This window comes from Eschrichtius robustus, chromosome 6, assembly GCF_028021215.1.
Source record: "Eschrichtius robustus isolate mEscRob2 chromosome 6, mEscRob2.pri, whole genome shotgun sequence".
In the NCBI taxonomy this organism is placed as follows: domain Eukaryota; kingdom Metazoa; phylum Chordata; class Mammalia; order Artiodactyla; family Eschrichtiidae; genus Eschrichtius; species Eschrichtius robustus.
The window spans coordinates 67,034,673-67,050,192 of NC_090829.1; the positions used below are offsets into that span (position 1 = coordinate 67,034,673).

Sequence of the window (15,520 nt, forward strand, 5' to 3'; positions counted from 1 at the left end):
GTTATGGTTTTTCCCAGACATTTATTAGGCTCAAAAATTGCCTAGCAATAGTTCTAACTCTTCACAATGTTTTCCTCTGTCTTGTCAGAACTTCTGGAGCTTGGGTCTGTCCTATGCTTGGTGCATCGTAGGAGCTCCATGGATGTGTTGAGTGGATGTTATTTTTATCTCTTTTTCAAAGGGCATTCTTCAGATTTTTATCTGGTGATCTGAGCTATTGTATGTCTCAATATTGGCCAGCTAAATCTCTGAAACACAGAGCTGCACTGGCCCGTCTTCTCATGTCGAGTCCCTCCCACCAAATGTCATGCATGCCTTTCCTGGCAGATGGCCACTTAGCCTCTACTTGAATACTTCTGAATCTTTGGGGGCAATTGGTTCTGCTGCTGGACCACTTCATGTTTAATGTTCTCCTTTGCATTGTTCTGAAACTGGATTTTCTATCATTTTAACCCTAATAGTTCCAGCATTGTAGATAATTCAAAAGTATAATGTGACTTATACAGGACACATCCTCAGATACCTCAAGATAGCTTTGATTCCCCATCCATCTTCTTTCCTCCTTCAGTCTTTTTCTTGCTACTTATGTCCCAGGATGCTCATATTCTTTATGCCTTCCCTATTTCATACCACTTTCTAGAGTTCCATCTTGCCATCCAACTCTAAATGCCTCTTTCAAACCGACTTCTTTTCTTTGTTATTATACTAAGAACAGTATGAGTTTGGGGGCCTAAAAGCTGGGATATGAATTATAGTACCATAACTTACTAGGTGTGTGAACTTGATCAGATTACTTACTCTTTCTAAGCATTCCTTTACTCAGATGCAAGAGGGAAATATAATGACTTCTAAGAATATTTTTAAGGATTAAAATATGTGAAGGGCTTAGCTCAGTTACAGAAACATAGCATGTAATAGATATTACTTTTGACTTGATCAATTTTTTAAAAAATCTTTAATTTTTTTTATTGAAGTAAAGTTGATTTACAATATTGTGTTAGTTTCAGGTGTGTAGCACAATGATTAAATTTTATACATATATAGTTTTATATTTAAATATATACGTGTATGTGTGTGTGTATATATATATATATATATATATATATATATACACACACACCGTTCTGTCTTTGATTTTCTTTTTCCCCACATATGACCTGGTTTTTAGTTTTTATTATTTCAAGAATCTCTCCTTCCTCTTTCTTTTTCCATTGTTCCTTGTTTGGATTTTATTTATACCTATAATTTTAGAAGAAATTTCCATTATCTCTAGATTATTTTCCCCCTCTATTTTTAAATTTCATATCATTTAGCATGGTTTTCTTGACAAATATTGTTTTCCTCTACATGAATTTTCTCAACTCCTGCCTACATTTCTGTTCATATGTTCAGCCTTTATTATTCTTCCTGTGAAGAACATTTCTTCACCCCTCTACTGGGTTAATGATGGCTGGGCCACTGCAGGTTGCTTAACTTTTCACTGAACCACTCACTTAGTAGCTTTTAGAATCATTTAGTTGAACAATATGCTTTTTAAATTAACTGTTCAGTTAATTTCAATTCAACTGACATTTACTAAGCACTTGTTATATGACAGTGTATTGATCTAAACGCTATAGGAATTACATAGAACACTTTTATCATTTGTTCATGCAGTCATTCAGTAAACATTTTCTTGAGTACCTGCTAAGGACCAGATTCTGGATTTGGGGTTTGGTTTCAAGAAATTGAATTGGACAAGGTTTCTCCTTCAAGACATAGAATCAAGGAAAAGTTATAAAACAGTGTGGTAATTTCAGTGATCTAGATATGAAACTAGGCATTATGGTCATCTTTGGAAAGACTGCTTCACCAAACCCCTTTGGGTCAGGAAAAGCTTCATAGCAGGAGATACGCTTAAAGGCTGAGTAGGGGCTTAGAGTCCACTGGAAAGATAAGACCCATATACTAGGGGTTAGTTATGTTTGGTTATAAAGCCAACTTCTAAGTTCTATGTGTTATCATTGACTTCCCCACCCCTGCTGCCCAGAATTGCATACATGCAATATTTGCCTTTTTTCTGTTTAGTTTAGGGGCCTTAGAACCAGTGTTTAGGACCTAATTACTGCATGAATGCGTATTTCTGTATTCCAAGGTAGGAATAATAACATAAATACATAAAAATAATCTCATGATGGTAGGACACATTACAAAGTCTTTCCCCATCCATCATCTCCCTTACTTCTTATAGAACAGGTTAGTGCCTGTGGGTTTCCTTAGTGAGTATCTTAAGTATTGTTACAGATAGATATTAACACTGAATAATTATGTATGGAGGATTTACAAATAATTTTTTCTCTCTTTATTTCAGAGTGATCATGCTGTATTGTCTGATTTTATTTAGATCACAGACCAGCTCTGCCCATAACCGGGTATCTAAGAAAGAGTCCCTTTTCTACCCTGTGCCTCACATTTGTCACTTGTCAAATAGGAATATTGCTACTATTACTAACAATAATACCAATTTCACCTCATTGGCTTGAGGTGAAGAATAAAATCATTAATCCATGTGAAAACACAATATATATATAACTGATCACAGTTGAAAATACAAAATGTATCTTTTGAGTGACCAGATTGTTGGCTACTTTGTCAAGGTCAATTCAGCTTAATTAAATAATTTTCACTTGTTTCTTAAACTTTCTGAGGTAGCTTTGTCTTACTTTCTTCTGTTTACCCAGTAGTGACTGCTCTCAAGTGCTATATGTTCAGTAAACACTTGTTGATTGAATTTTGTAAAGGACTGATCTTCTAAAGTCCAGTGCTGGAAATTTGTGAGCTACTTATATTTCTGCTTAGGATTCCTAAAGCCTCTGATTTAACTTCTAGATTATAAGTTCCATTGATAGAACCCTTATAAATATCACATGAAGAAGATGAGCATTACCTTTAGGCCATGCAATCTACTTTTTAAAAATCTGATTAATTTCAACACAATCAGCCAGGATGTCAGAAGATCTCAGTGCCTTTGATAGATGCTGACAGGTGAGGAAATTAAAATCAGGGAGGGAAGCAATTAAATACTGGCAAACATTACTTTAATGAGACAACCAAATTGTTCATAAGCCATGGAGTACGTTGTATTCTTGATAAACGTCTTAGGGTATCAGGTGAGCGTGCATTTAAAAATGTTCTTCATACGGGATTTGATGATGGGAATGAAGGACATTCCATGTTTGTCATCCAAAGCCTTTGGCCTAATCTCACATTTCAATTGCTTTTGGGGTCAGACTTCCTAATAATCATGTTTAAGATTATGACATTGTTTGGTAATTTATAAGTAATCCTCTCACCACCACCTTTATCAATCCATAAAACTTACAAAATGCACAAAGTCTAGACAAAATAATTCTTGGCCTTTTCACAGTGGTTTAGGGACAACCATGGCCAAGACCCATGGAAAGAGAAGTAGAAAAATGTATATTTAATACAACTTCTGATTTAAAAGACTTGGGAATTGTAGTGCTAAAACCAGAACCCAGGTCCTCAATCCAGTGTTCTTTTCAAGATAACCCCCCTTGCTCAGAAAGAAAATCTGGGACCACAAGACTGAAGACTTACTTGTTTATTGGCTTAGAGGAAGTTTTTACAAGGCTCTGTCAACTGCTCATTTGTACTATAGCACTTGTAAAATACCAAGTATTACGGGGCATCTATACATTGACCTTAGCGATTCTCATGCCATTTGGTTGGAATTTTTGTTCGTAATGTCAGGATCATCATCTAGAGTTATGTTGCCTAAAAAATGTTCTGGGGTGCAGTGGTCAATCCAGAGGTTACCATGGTTTGTGAAGAACCTGTCAAAACAGGTCCTCTGCTCTCTTCATTTCTCATGTCCTCCTGTTCCTCTCTTCTTTTTTCCTTATTCCCCATCATTTTTCTTCCCCCCCCCTCTGTTTTTTCCTTTGGCTCTGTTGTTCTCTCCAATTTTCCCCCAAATACAGTAGAAATGATGAATTATTTTATACTAGTCCCAGCTAGGTTTGGTGAGTCTTGCTTTTGCACTGATTCTAATTAATAAGTTGACATTTTGTAAGTTAGAGGTTGATCATACTGATTTCTTTATTTTTGGCTGAAATTGCTTCTGGAGATGAGAACAGTTTTCTTGGGAGAGGATGGGTGATTTGATAGAGGATGCAGACCTGCCAGGTTCTGGGCCAACAATCATAAAATCTACAGAGGCAGCCAAGGATAACCGGCTTTATTACCAAGACGCTAGAGTGGGATTTGTCACTTGTCCCAGATGTCTTTATGGGTCTAGTGGAGAACTCCACTGCATTGGGAAATACTCAAGTTACTGAGGACACGTGCCACTTAAACCGTGTGAGAAGAGGACGGCGAACTTCTTAGCTAGAAGGTTTCAGCTTTTCTACGGTGTGAGATGAAACTTAGTGATGTAGACCCCTTTACGAAAATTCAGTGGTACAGCCTTCTGTTGTTTCTGTGGCTTGTGTTTCGATAGTTTGCCCAAGGATGTCGCATCTCTGAAACTTCACTGGGGAGAGCTGAGAAAGTGTTCATGGTAACCCTGCATTGAACACTCTTTTGCCTCAGCTTAGTAATGTGTCATCTTCTGGTTAGACCACAGATGTGAAGTCTCTCTCCTTTCACTTGCCAGTGAATCAGGACTCAATACTAAATGTGCTTTAGTGCCTTGACAATGGACTTTAATTGGGTATATACTCATTTTACCTTTCCCTCCAAATAGAGCGCCCCCAAATGGGAGGCTGCATCGTGTAGTAGAAGAGTCCTTACTTGTTTGGGGATCAAGATACAAGGTTAAACTTTTATCTGTTCCATGTTAACCACGTGATTTTTGAAGTTTGGTTTCCTGATTGGTGGAATTGGGGTAGTAAGGTTTCACTGGGGTTATGTCGAGGATGATTTGAGAAAACATGGTCATGAAATACTTTTCAAACCATAAAGTATAATGTTAAAGATGATTAATGTTTTGATATTGGTGGCATATGATAAGAGTTTCTTGCAGAGTATCCTATCAACCATGCTCTATTCATATAATCTGATTTGAGCCCTGTATGAAAATGGGATATATTCATAAAACTTCTCAGAGGTCTTTACTTCTCAATAAATCTATGCTTATGTTAAAACAAATCCCCTTGTTCTTGCACTCCTGTTGGAAGCTCCATGTCTCTGAACCTAAAGCACGATACAGGCACAAACTTTAGAATGATCTGTGATAAACCTGCGGGCCATTCACCTAAAGCAGTTTTTTTTTTGTTTTTGGGGGTTGAGGGGATACATGATTCTTAACTTTCTAGGTTTTGTCGTTTGGAACAAAAGTTCTTTGTGCTGCTGTTAGGTGAGGCCATGTTAAGATTGATATAGATAAATTTTGTGGTATTTTAAAACTAGGGTCACAAATCAAGGAAATATCCAACCCAGAGATATCCTCTAGCCTTCCGTGCTTAGAGTATCATTCTTTGATCATATAAGTGTGGGCTCATAGGAAGAAATGTTACCATTTTGTATACCACCGCTGTCCATGCCTATAGATATGAAATAATGGAGGAAAATCTTCCAAAAAAAGTTTAACACTTCTTTGGCTATGAAGTAGGTATTATATGCCACATTTATGTGTAAGGAAATTGACATTTGGGGCTTAAGTAACTTGCCTAAGACCATTGGTAAGAGGAAGACAGGTCTGACTGGCTCTAAATCCCATGTGTTTTTGCTACTTCTTCACATCAATCAAATAGCTGGTTTTATTTCATTATTCCCTCTTCCACTAAGTCTAGTGGATCTAGTCAGTGAGTTGTCTGTCCTTGTGTTTTCCCGCCTAATATCCTAGGTATAAAGGAAAGACCACTGGACGAACAGGCAGAGCTCAGAGGGTCCAAACTCTCACTCTGCCATGTACTATACTATGTAGTCTTGGACAAGTTACCTACTTTTTCTGAACTTCAGTTTTCACATCTGTAAAATCAAGACAATAATACCCATTTCCCGTGACATTTGTGAAGTTAATCAAGAGAGAGATGTTAGTTCCCTTCTCACTCTGTGAGCTTCTGTTTCCTCACCTAAGAAGTGGGTAGAATAATCTCTTCCTGCTTCTTCACCAGGTTGTCATGGGGTGAAATGAGATAATGAATGTGAAAGTGTTTTGCAAACAAGAAACTGCTGTATAGATAGAAGAGTTTATGATTGTTAATGAATAAATAGAGCTTGGAACCTAAGAGTAACCTTTACCTGTTTCATTTACAGACACTAGCATTGCAGTTTGCCGAACCTTGTGTCCACTGATCATTCCAAGAGCTAGCTGTCCAAGATAAGAGAGGCTTGGCATCATCATGTTTATGAAATGCTGATAGGCATCTTAGCCAGTAATGTTTAATGTAGATTTCACTCCCAACAGAAGAAATAGTAAGGTATTTCATGAGCATCAAAACCTGAAAAATGACCAAGACAGTGAACTTTGCCCCTTTTATGTCTTCTTGATTTGATTTCTCTTTCAATTCCTAGCTTTTTAAGGTTCATATCAAAAGCACAAAAGTCTGGGCAACATGGAAGTATTTAAGTGTCCATAGTATGCCATGTCCTAGGGTGGCCTTTTTTTTTTTTTTTAAATTAATTACTTATTATTGGAGTATAGTTGCTTTACAATGTTGTGTTAGTTTCAGCTGTGCAGCAAGGTGAATCAGCTATACATATACATATATCCTCTCTCGTTTGGATTTCCTTCCCATTTAGGTCAGAGCATTGGGTAGAGTTCCCTGTGCTATACAGTAGGTTCTCATTAGTTACCTATTTTATACATAGTGTCAATAGTGTATATATGTCAATCCCAATCTTCCAATTGGGATTGGGATTGACATATATACACTATTGATACTATGTATAATAGTATCGTGGTCTTCCCCCCCCCCCCGCTTCCCCTTGGTATCCATATGTTTGTTCTCTACCTAGGATGTTCTTATCTAGTACCTTCTTGTATCCCCAGTGAGTATATAGCAGGAGAGCTTTCTCTCCAGTTTCCTGGCTGTCAATTGAGTGCATTTTTCACTACACTATGCTGCCAGTGTTACCTGGCTCTGAAGGGGCCAAACTTTACTCGTTGGGTCTGTCACTGCCTCTTAACTGCCCAAAACACATCTCAAAAGGACATAATCTAAGCCTACAACAAAAAAAATCTTAAGAATACAGAACATGAGTTAGAGTCTTTTGAAACCCAGGGCCTATAGTGTCTGCATTCCACTCTCCTGGGGAACCAGTGTGAAGCAGTTGGGACTTTGGCAGAAGAATTCGTTCTTCTTGAGTTTGTCAAGAAAACAGTGACCAGTTTAACAAAAGACCTGGTATAGCCAAGGCAATCTTGAGAAAGAAAAATGGAGCTGGAGGAATCAGGCTCCCTGACTTCAGACTATACTACAAAGCTACAATAATCAAGACAGTATGGTACTGGCACAAAAACAAATATAGATCAATGGAACAGGGTAGAAAGCCCAGAGATAAACCCACACACATATGGTCACCTTATTTTTGATAAAGGAGGCAAGAATATACAATGGAGAAAAGACAGCCTCTTCAATAAGTGGTGCTGGGAAAACTGGACAGCTACATGTAAAAGAATGAAATTAGAACACTCCCTAACACCATACACAAAAATATACTCCAAATGGATTAAAGACCTAAATGTAAGGCCAGACACTATAAAACTCTTAGAGGAAAACATAGGCAGAGCACTCTATTACATACATCACAGCAAGATCCTTTTTGACCCACCTCCTAGAGAAATGGAAATAAAAACAAAAATAAACAAATGGGACCTGATGAAACTTAAAAGCTTTTGCACAGCAAAGGAAACCATAAACAAGCACAAAGACAACTCTCAGATTGGGAGAAAATATTTGCAAATGAAACAACTGATAAAGGATTAATCCCCAAAATTTACAAGCAGCTCATGCAGCTCAATATCAAAAAAACAAATAACCCAATCCAAAAATGGGCAGAAGACCTAAATAGACATTTCTCCAAAGAAGATATACAGATTGCCAACAAACACATGAAAGGATGCTCAACATCACTAATTATTAGAGAAATCAAAACTACAATGAGGTATCACCTCACACCAGTCAGAATGGCCATCATTAAAAAATCTACAAACAATAAATGCTGGAGAGGGTGTGAAGAAAAGGGAACCCTCTTGCACTGTTGGTGGGAATGTAGATTGATACAGCCACTATGGAGAACAGTATGGAGGTTCCTTAAAAAACTAAAAGTAGAACTACCGTACAACCCAGCAATCCCACCACTGGGCATATACCCTGAGAAAACCATAATTCAAAAAGAGTCATGTACCACATTGTTCATTGCAGCTCTATTTACAATACCCAGGGCATGGAAGCAACCTAAGTGTCCATTGACAGATGAATGGATAAAGAAGATGTGGCACATATATACAATGGAATATTACTCAGCCATAAAAAGAAACGAAACTGAGTTATTTGTAGTGAGGTGGATGGACCTAGAGTCTGTCATACAGAGTAAAGTAAGTCAGAAAGAGAAAAACAAATACCGTATGCTAACACATATATATGGAATCAAAAAAAAAAAAAAGGTTCTGAAAAACCTAGGTGCAGGACAGGAATAAAGATACAGATGTAGAGAATGGACTTGACACGGGGAGGGGGAAGGGTTAGCTGGGACGAAGTGAGAGAGTGGCATGACACATATACAGTACCAAATGTAAAATAGATAGCTAGTGGGAAGCAGCCGCATAGCACAGGGAGATCAGCTGGTGCTTTGTGACCACCTAGAGGGATGGGATAGGGAGGGTGGGAGGGAGACGCAAGAGGGAGGAGATATGGGGATATAGGTATATGTATAGCTGGTTCACTTTGTTATAAAGCAGAAACTAACACACCATTGTAAAGCAATTATACTCCAATAAATATGTTAAAAAAAAGAAAAAGAAAACGGAGACCAGTTTAAAAAAAAAAATAAGGAAGCATAAAATTTGTTTTATGTGTTTAAGGAAGCATAAAAAGTTTTAAAATTTGCAAAATGTGAGTTTTCCTCTGCAGATAACTAGCTGATTATCTGTACTTCCCAGCTAGCTCCGCTATGCTCTCTATAATCTTCTAGAAGTCTTAGCCAAAAAGAGGTGAAGTAGTCACTATGATGATCCTAACTGCAGGCCCTATAGAATAGCAACTTTGTGGAAGATTTGATATCAGCATTTCAAGTACTGTAAACATTTGTTCTGATGAATATTTTGATTATCCCTTTGGTATGTTCTTTCCATGATCTTTTTTTTTTTTTTTTTAAATATTTATTTATTTATTTAGTCTGTGCCAGGTCTTAGTTGCGGTACGTGGGATCTCTTAGTTGCCGCATGTGGGCTTCTTAGTTGCGGCATGCATGTGGGATCTAGTTCCCTGACCAGGGCTCGAACCTAGGCCCCCTGCATTGGGAGTGTGGAGTCTTAGCCACTGGACCACCAGGGAAGTCCCTCTTTCCATGATCTTAAACATAATTTTTAAAAAAAATTTTATTGGAGTACAGTTGATTTACAATGTTGTGTTAGTTTCAGATGTACAGCAAAGTGAATTAGTTATATATATACATATATCCACTCTTTTTTAGATTCTTTTACCATATAGGCCATTACAGAGTACTGAGTAAAGTTCGCTGCAGTAGGGAATTCCTATGCAGTAGGTCCTTATTAATTATCAATTTTATATATAGTAGTTTAAACATAATTTTAATTACACAGACCTTTGAAAGAATTGAGGTTTGTTGGTACTGACCCATATTTGCAGGAGCTAGCAATTTAGAAATGAGTGGAAATTTTGGTGTTACATTAATACGGTTTTCAAAGCTGATATTCATCATACACATGGAATAAGAAGAGGTCATGTGCAAAGGAGGCCGGTGAGGGGGGACGCATCGACTGTGAAACTCTTCTATGAGCAGATCAGACCTAGAAGCCACTTGTGTTGTTTAGACTTTATGCTCGTTTCTACAAAAGAGAGGGTTACTAAAAAAAAAAGATGGTAGCCAAAAATACAGGAGTGACTACTGCCCATCTTTTTGTCCCTCTCTAGTCCATAAAACACCTCTGCAAAAAAATCCTTTCCTATGTACTTCATGTATTTTCAGGGATAAACACATCAGAGAAGAATGTACTGTAGACATGTGATATCATAATTTTTGGTGGCTCTGTTGGGCAGAGATCTATTTGTTCACTTAGAAACTGCAGTTATTATATTAACTTTCCTCCAAATGCCAGTTGTTAAATATTAATAAAATAAAATTTCAAAAGTGGTTAACTATGCCCCCATTTCTGCACTGAAACCCATCTTGAAGTTACCAAGAAGAGTTTAAGCAAGGCTGGAAAGGTTATGAAAAATTGCTCTTGAGAAAGAGGAATTTCATCTATCTCTCTATCTGCCTATCTCTCTATCACTCCATCCATCCATCTATTCATTCATCTATTCATCTATTTTTTTTTTTTTTTTTATTTTAGAAGTGGATTTGGTGGGGAAAGAAGGATAAAAACTCAAATAGCCTTTGGAAGGTAGAGAAGTAAATATTCTGGGGGCATGCTACAAGAAATTTAAAATAATCTTGTGGTAATAATTGGTGTCAGTGGCAGTAATGAAGAAAGAATAACAGTTTAAATAAACAATTAGACTTGACAGTAGATGTGTCAACAGGTACCCACTTAATTAGTGTAATCATTGTTTTCCTCAGCTTTCAACATTGATCCACTGACTGCGGTGTGTTCCATGTCCCATTTCCAAACCGAATCTATTTAAAGCTGTACTCCATGGAATCTGAAACTGTATACCCTGTTTACTATTTAGAGCTGATACCTGATGTTCTTTAACAGGGAAGATCTGTACTTGAGCAAGAACAGGCTTCTGGCCTTTGGTAGACTGTTGATTATCCCTGTTTTCCACAGGGTGATTCATTAGCAAGGATGAGTAATGCACAGTTATTTCTCATGGACTTGTCTATATTGCTACAGTGAATTGTTTATTATAATTTGATAGAAACAGCCCTAGTCTACCTTAAATCCAATAAATCAGTTATTGTTATTTGAGGTAGAGTTATTATTGAGTTATGAGCTTTGTTATTTCAAAATCTTTGAATTATTTTCTTAGTTACCTGGATAGAATCTCATCGCTTGCAGGAGTGAAGTAATGTGTTATGGGTTATGTTCTATGAATGAGGAGTCATGAGACTCTAATTCTACTCCCAGCTCTGGCTGTGTCACCTTGGGCAAGTCATTTCCCCTCTTTGGGGTCCATTTCAGTATCTAACAACAGGTAGAGTTGGACCATGTGCTTATGGCATTATTTCTAGTCAAATGTCCTAATATCTATGATTTTATTTCTTGGTCAATTCTTTCTTCCTCCTGCTGCCACTTTTCCAAAGTCATAGGAGAGTTCAGTGTGTGAAAATAGTTGTTCTTTTTAGCTTTTGATTCTTGTACATACCTGAAGGGCAGTTAGTGATTTGAATTATATATACACTGTGATTGGGCATTTATGCATTGCTTGTTCCCTACCCCCAGCAACATTCAGTTTCTGGTTAGAAAGGAAAAAATAAAAATCCATCTTCCTTCATGTTTCTCTGCTTGATAATCCGGGTCTCAGTTTTGAGGCTCTGGTAAACTTCACTAGCAATATAGAGAGGATCCTCTTCTGTTGTTTGACTTTTCCAGGGTTGAGTCAGTGACCTGTAAGGAGAGGTCAGAATGTCAAAGGCAGAGGGAACTTTAAGGACCCATCTAGCCAAATCTCAGAGATGGAGATTTTGGGGTCAGGGAGGGAATATGATTTGTCTAAGCTTTTAGTGGCAGATCCTAGGCTAGAATTCTTTCTTCTGACTCCATAGTTGTACCTCTGTTTTAGGAGAGGGATCTCTGTATGTGAAGTATCCTTTCTCTTCCCACCATTTAAAGGGACATTATCTTTCAGGCAAAACCAATCCTATTGTTAACGCAGGGATGTGAGATGCCCTTGAAACATAAGTGGATGCCAGACTTCTTCGTTCATTCCGTGAAGCATGGAATAGAGGATTCTGGCTGGCCTCTGCTCTCTGTGTTTATTAGGATTCCCTTGCAGTTCTTCCTGTAAGAGATTACTTGACCCTGACATCACACTGTTTCCTCCTGTCCTTTTCTGATCCAATGAATTATAGGAAGCTAAGGGTGAGTTCCTAGCTGGCTGTGTACTGTGCATAGTTGGGAACATTAATAAAGAGAAGACAGATGCAGGATTAATACGCAGGAGGACAGGTGAGTAATAGCCAACACAGTGAAATCTAGTTCAAGGCCTGCAGTTCCCGATCTCTGTGCTACACAAGATTAATAGCAGCATCTCTCATTCTTTCAGATCTTCTCTCTGCCTTGTTCTTGTGGGACTGGGCTGGGGCTGAGAAGCAGCTAGAATGATCTTTGCCAAAACCAAACTAATGTTTTCATGAGATTTCCAGGTGCAGAGAATAGAGTAGTAATTATCTATCAGTTGGAAGATAACTTAGAGGCCACTGGGTCTAAACACTTACCTTGCACTTCATAATAATGACACACTGAGTGGAAATCATTTTACTGGGTCTGAGGTTCAAATCCTGGCTCTACTTTATTTGCTGTGATTTTGGTGAAGGCATTACCTTCCTCTGAACCTCAGTTTTTCCATCTGTGAGATGCGAGGAGGAGGAGGAGGAGGAAGAGGGTGAAACAGATTGGATGTCAAAGGTTCCCCAAAGCCTGATTTTCCTGAGTCTCTGATTTGCCTAAGGTCCTGTACCAAGTTTGCAGCCAAGCTGAGTCTTAGATTCAGAGCTCTTTTCTCTGGATGGGAGCGCTTATCGTAAAAACTTCCACCGTCTGTACTTTCTAAACCGCATGCTTGTATCTTTCAGCCTTGTTTTATTAAGTGAACTTTTTCTCTCTCAGTTGGCAGATCCCTTTCTGTCAAGGGACTTGCCTAAGGCAGTAGTTATTAATTCGTCTGTGTGTGTGTGTGTGTGTGTGTGTGTGTGTGTGTGTGTGTAGTGGTGGGGAGAGGATTACGGAATATTTGGAAACTCGGATGAATCTATGAAATAGTTAGAGAATGCACATCTGCATAGAATGTTGTCTACAGTTTCATGAGGTTTGTAAACCTTCTGAAGGCCGTACATAGGTTCTAGGTTAAGCGAAAGATTTTTTTCAATGTGCGAAGTTTGAGATGACATTTGGGTAACACATTTCCTTTGCTGTTGGATTTCTCCCACAATTCACCTATTGTTTTGCTCTGAGTGTCAGACTCATAAATGAGTGTGACTCTGGACATTTATGTTTCAAACTGTTGAGTGATGTTTTAATATTGAAACTCTTATTCTGCTTGCTTTATTCATTTATTCACTCACTCACTCACTCACTCACTCACTCACTCAAATGTACTTTTAACCCAGAATCTGTTAAGTGCTATCCATTTTAATACATCATTTCATTTAATCTCATAAAACAGAAAATTATTTTTTCCCACTTTTCATATGTGGAAACTGAGCTCAGAGAGATTAATTTGCTTAACGTCATACAGCAAATGAATAGCAAAGTTTGGATTCAAATCCAGATCTGCTTGAAAATATGTGAATACCTCCAGAGATAACACTGAATGTGAATAGGGACAATGGAACAATTCTATAAATGATAGAAATTCCCGGTAGAAAATGGCCAGTGGGCCCCCGAGGAGTACAGTGAATGTGTGCTCTGGGAGTTCAGAGAGGGACAAGATCACATATCCTGAATCGTTATATGATAATTCATTAATTAAATGCCCTTGTGGTACCTTAAGGCAGAATAAGAAAAGCTGGGCAATTGTATAAACTGCATTATAAATAACTCATGTTTTTCCTCTTCTTTCAAACTTCTATCAGGTTAGTCGTCTCAGACTCTCCATTTTTGTGAGTGCAGGAGGAGACAGAGTGATTAGGGTCATAGAGCCCTGACCATACTGCAAGTTATCAACTGAATTGGAATTTTGATGCTTTGGGGAATCTGTTGGTTGTTTTCTCCCTCTTATATTGAGCGTGAGATATTTTACCAGAGATAGACTTCTGGCCGTGCACAGATCAGCACAAATGCAGATGTGAGCAGCTAGAATTTGGATCGTGCCAAGATGTAATGACTGCCACATGTGTGAATCTAATCTCAGTGCCTGGTGACCCACTGTGAGTCTATGTGGGAGCCCTGGGAATGAAGGCCGGTGTTAGACGTGGAAGAGGCCTTGGAGATTTTCAGGGGCCGCAGCTTCGGATGGGAAGACGGAGGCCCCGAGAAGGGGCGGCAGAACAAGAAGCAGGCTTCATACCGGCACCCTACAGTAATAGCTACTTAAATTTTCTGTCTTCCACCGGCTCATGCTTGTACTTGACCCTGGATTGGGAGCCTAGCATTATTAGCTGCATGACTTTGGATGCATTACTTGATTTCTTTGGGTCTCAGTTTTGTTGTCTGTAAAATGGAAATCACACCCTATTGGCAGGACTGTTGTGAGGGTAAGTGAAATACCATTGTGCTGTACAACACACAGAAGTATCATTGTCCATATGATTAACAATCCTCATCCTATCCCAATGAGACAGGCACGCGTGTCCTGCTCTTACAGATTCTACTTCCTAACTTCATCTTGATACTTTTCAGGTCAAGTTGCTTCTCAGAGTTTGGTCTGAAGACCAGGGACATCAGCATCACCTGGGAGCTTGTTAGAAATGCAGACCTCAGGCCCCACTCCAGACCTCCTAATCAGAATCTGCATTTTAATAAGATCCCCAGGTAGTTCCTAGGCTCATTCGAGTTTGCGAAGCATTGTTTTCCGCTGGAGACAATTCCGAGACTGTTGGCCACAGGCCTGCTGACACTGACTGGGTCTGAGCCAGCATTCCGTGACATGCCTTCCCCAAGCCTTGAGAGGCAGGAGGGAGCCCTGTGAAGTCGCTCCCTGGGAGTAGTGGAAGCCTGGGTTGCAGGAATCCAGCAGGCTTTATCTTTTCAACGCCCTTCATTTCCTCAGAAGTACTATTCACCAGGGGTCAAACTGGGATCGGATCCCAAGGCTTTGGGCTCCCAAAGTCTGTGTTCTTTTCATTAAACCACGATGTCTCAGTCAGGAGGAATGCTGCGCTGTGTGGGTGATAACTCTTCATTTCCCATAGTGCCAGTATTTCTACACTTGCTGTTTTACTCTATTACTCAATTCCTAGAGGGGAAGAATTTAAAAAAATAAAATTAAGTTAAATGAAAAAGCTTGAGTTGAAAGCCAGGATCCTGCAGCTTAATCAGTTATTTTCATTTTTTAATGAGGGAGACTATTGTGAAATAAGTAATTATTAATTACTCAAAACTAATGAAATATTTTAGTTTCCTTGCTAAAAAAGCATATGGAAGCTAAAAGAAAGCATATGGGTGTTTTTCCGGAAGCATATTGGTGAATGGACAAATTACAGTGGTGCCAATATGCCTTTGCTG

The 15,520-nt window shown here is 38.6% G+C and overlaps 1 protein-coding gene across 10 annotated transcripts in view; it reads left to right on the plus strand.

Moving 5' to 3' along the window:
• LPP (LIM domain containing preferred translocation partner in lipoma) overlaps window positions 1-15,520 on the plus strand; it is a 684,273-nt gene that overhangs the window by 173,159 nt on the left and 495,594 nt on the right. For 2 of the 10 annotated variants that reach the window (XM_068546441.1, XM_068546444.1), the window contains one exon: window positions 6,262-6,323. The exons of the other annotated variants lie outside the window; for them this stretch is intronic. The gene's annotated coding sequence lies outside the window, so the exon portion shown is untranslated. The remainder of the gene's footprint in view (window positions 1-6,261; window positions 6,324-15,520) is intronic. 10 annotated transcript variants of the gene reach the window in all.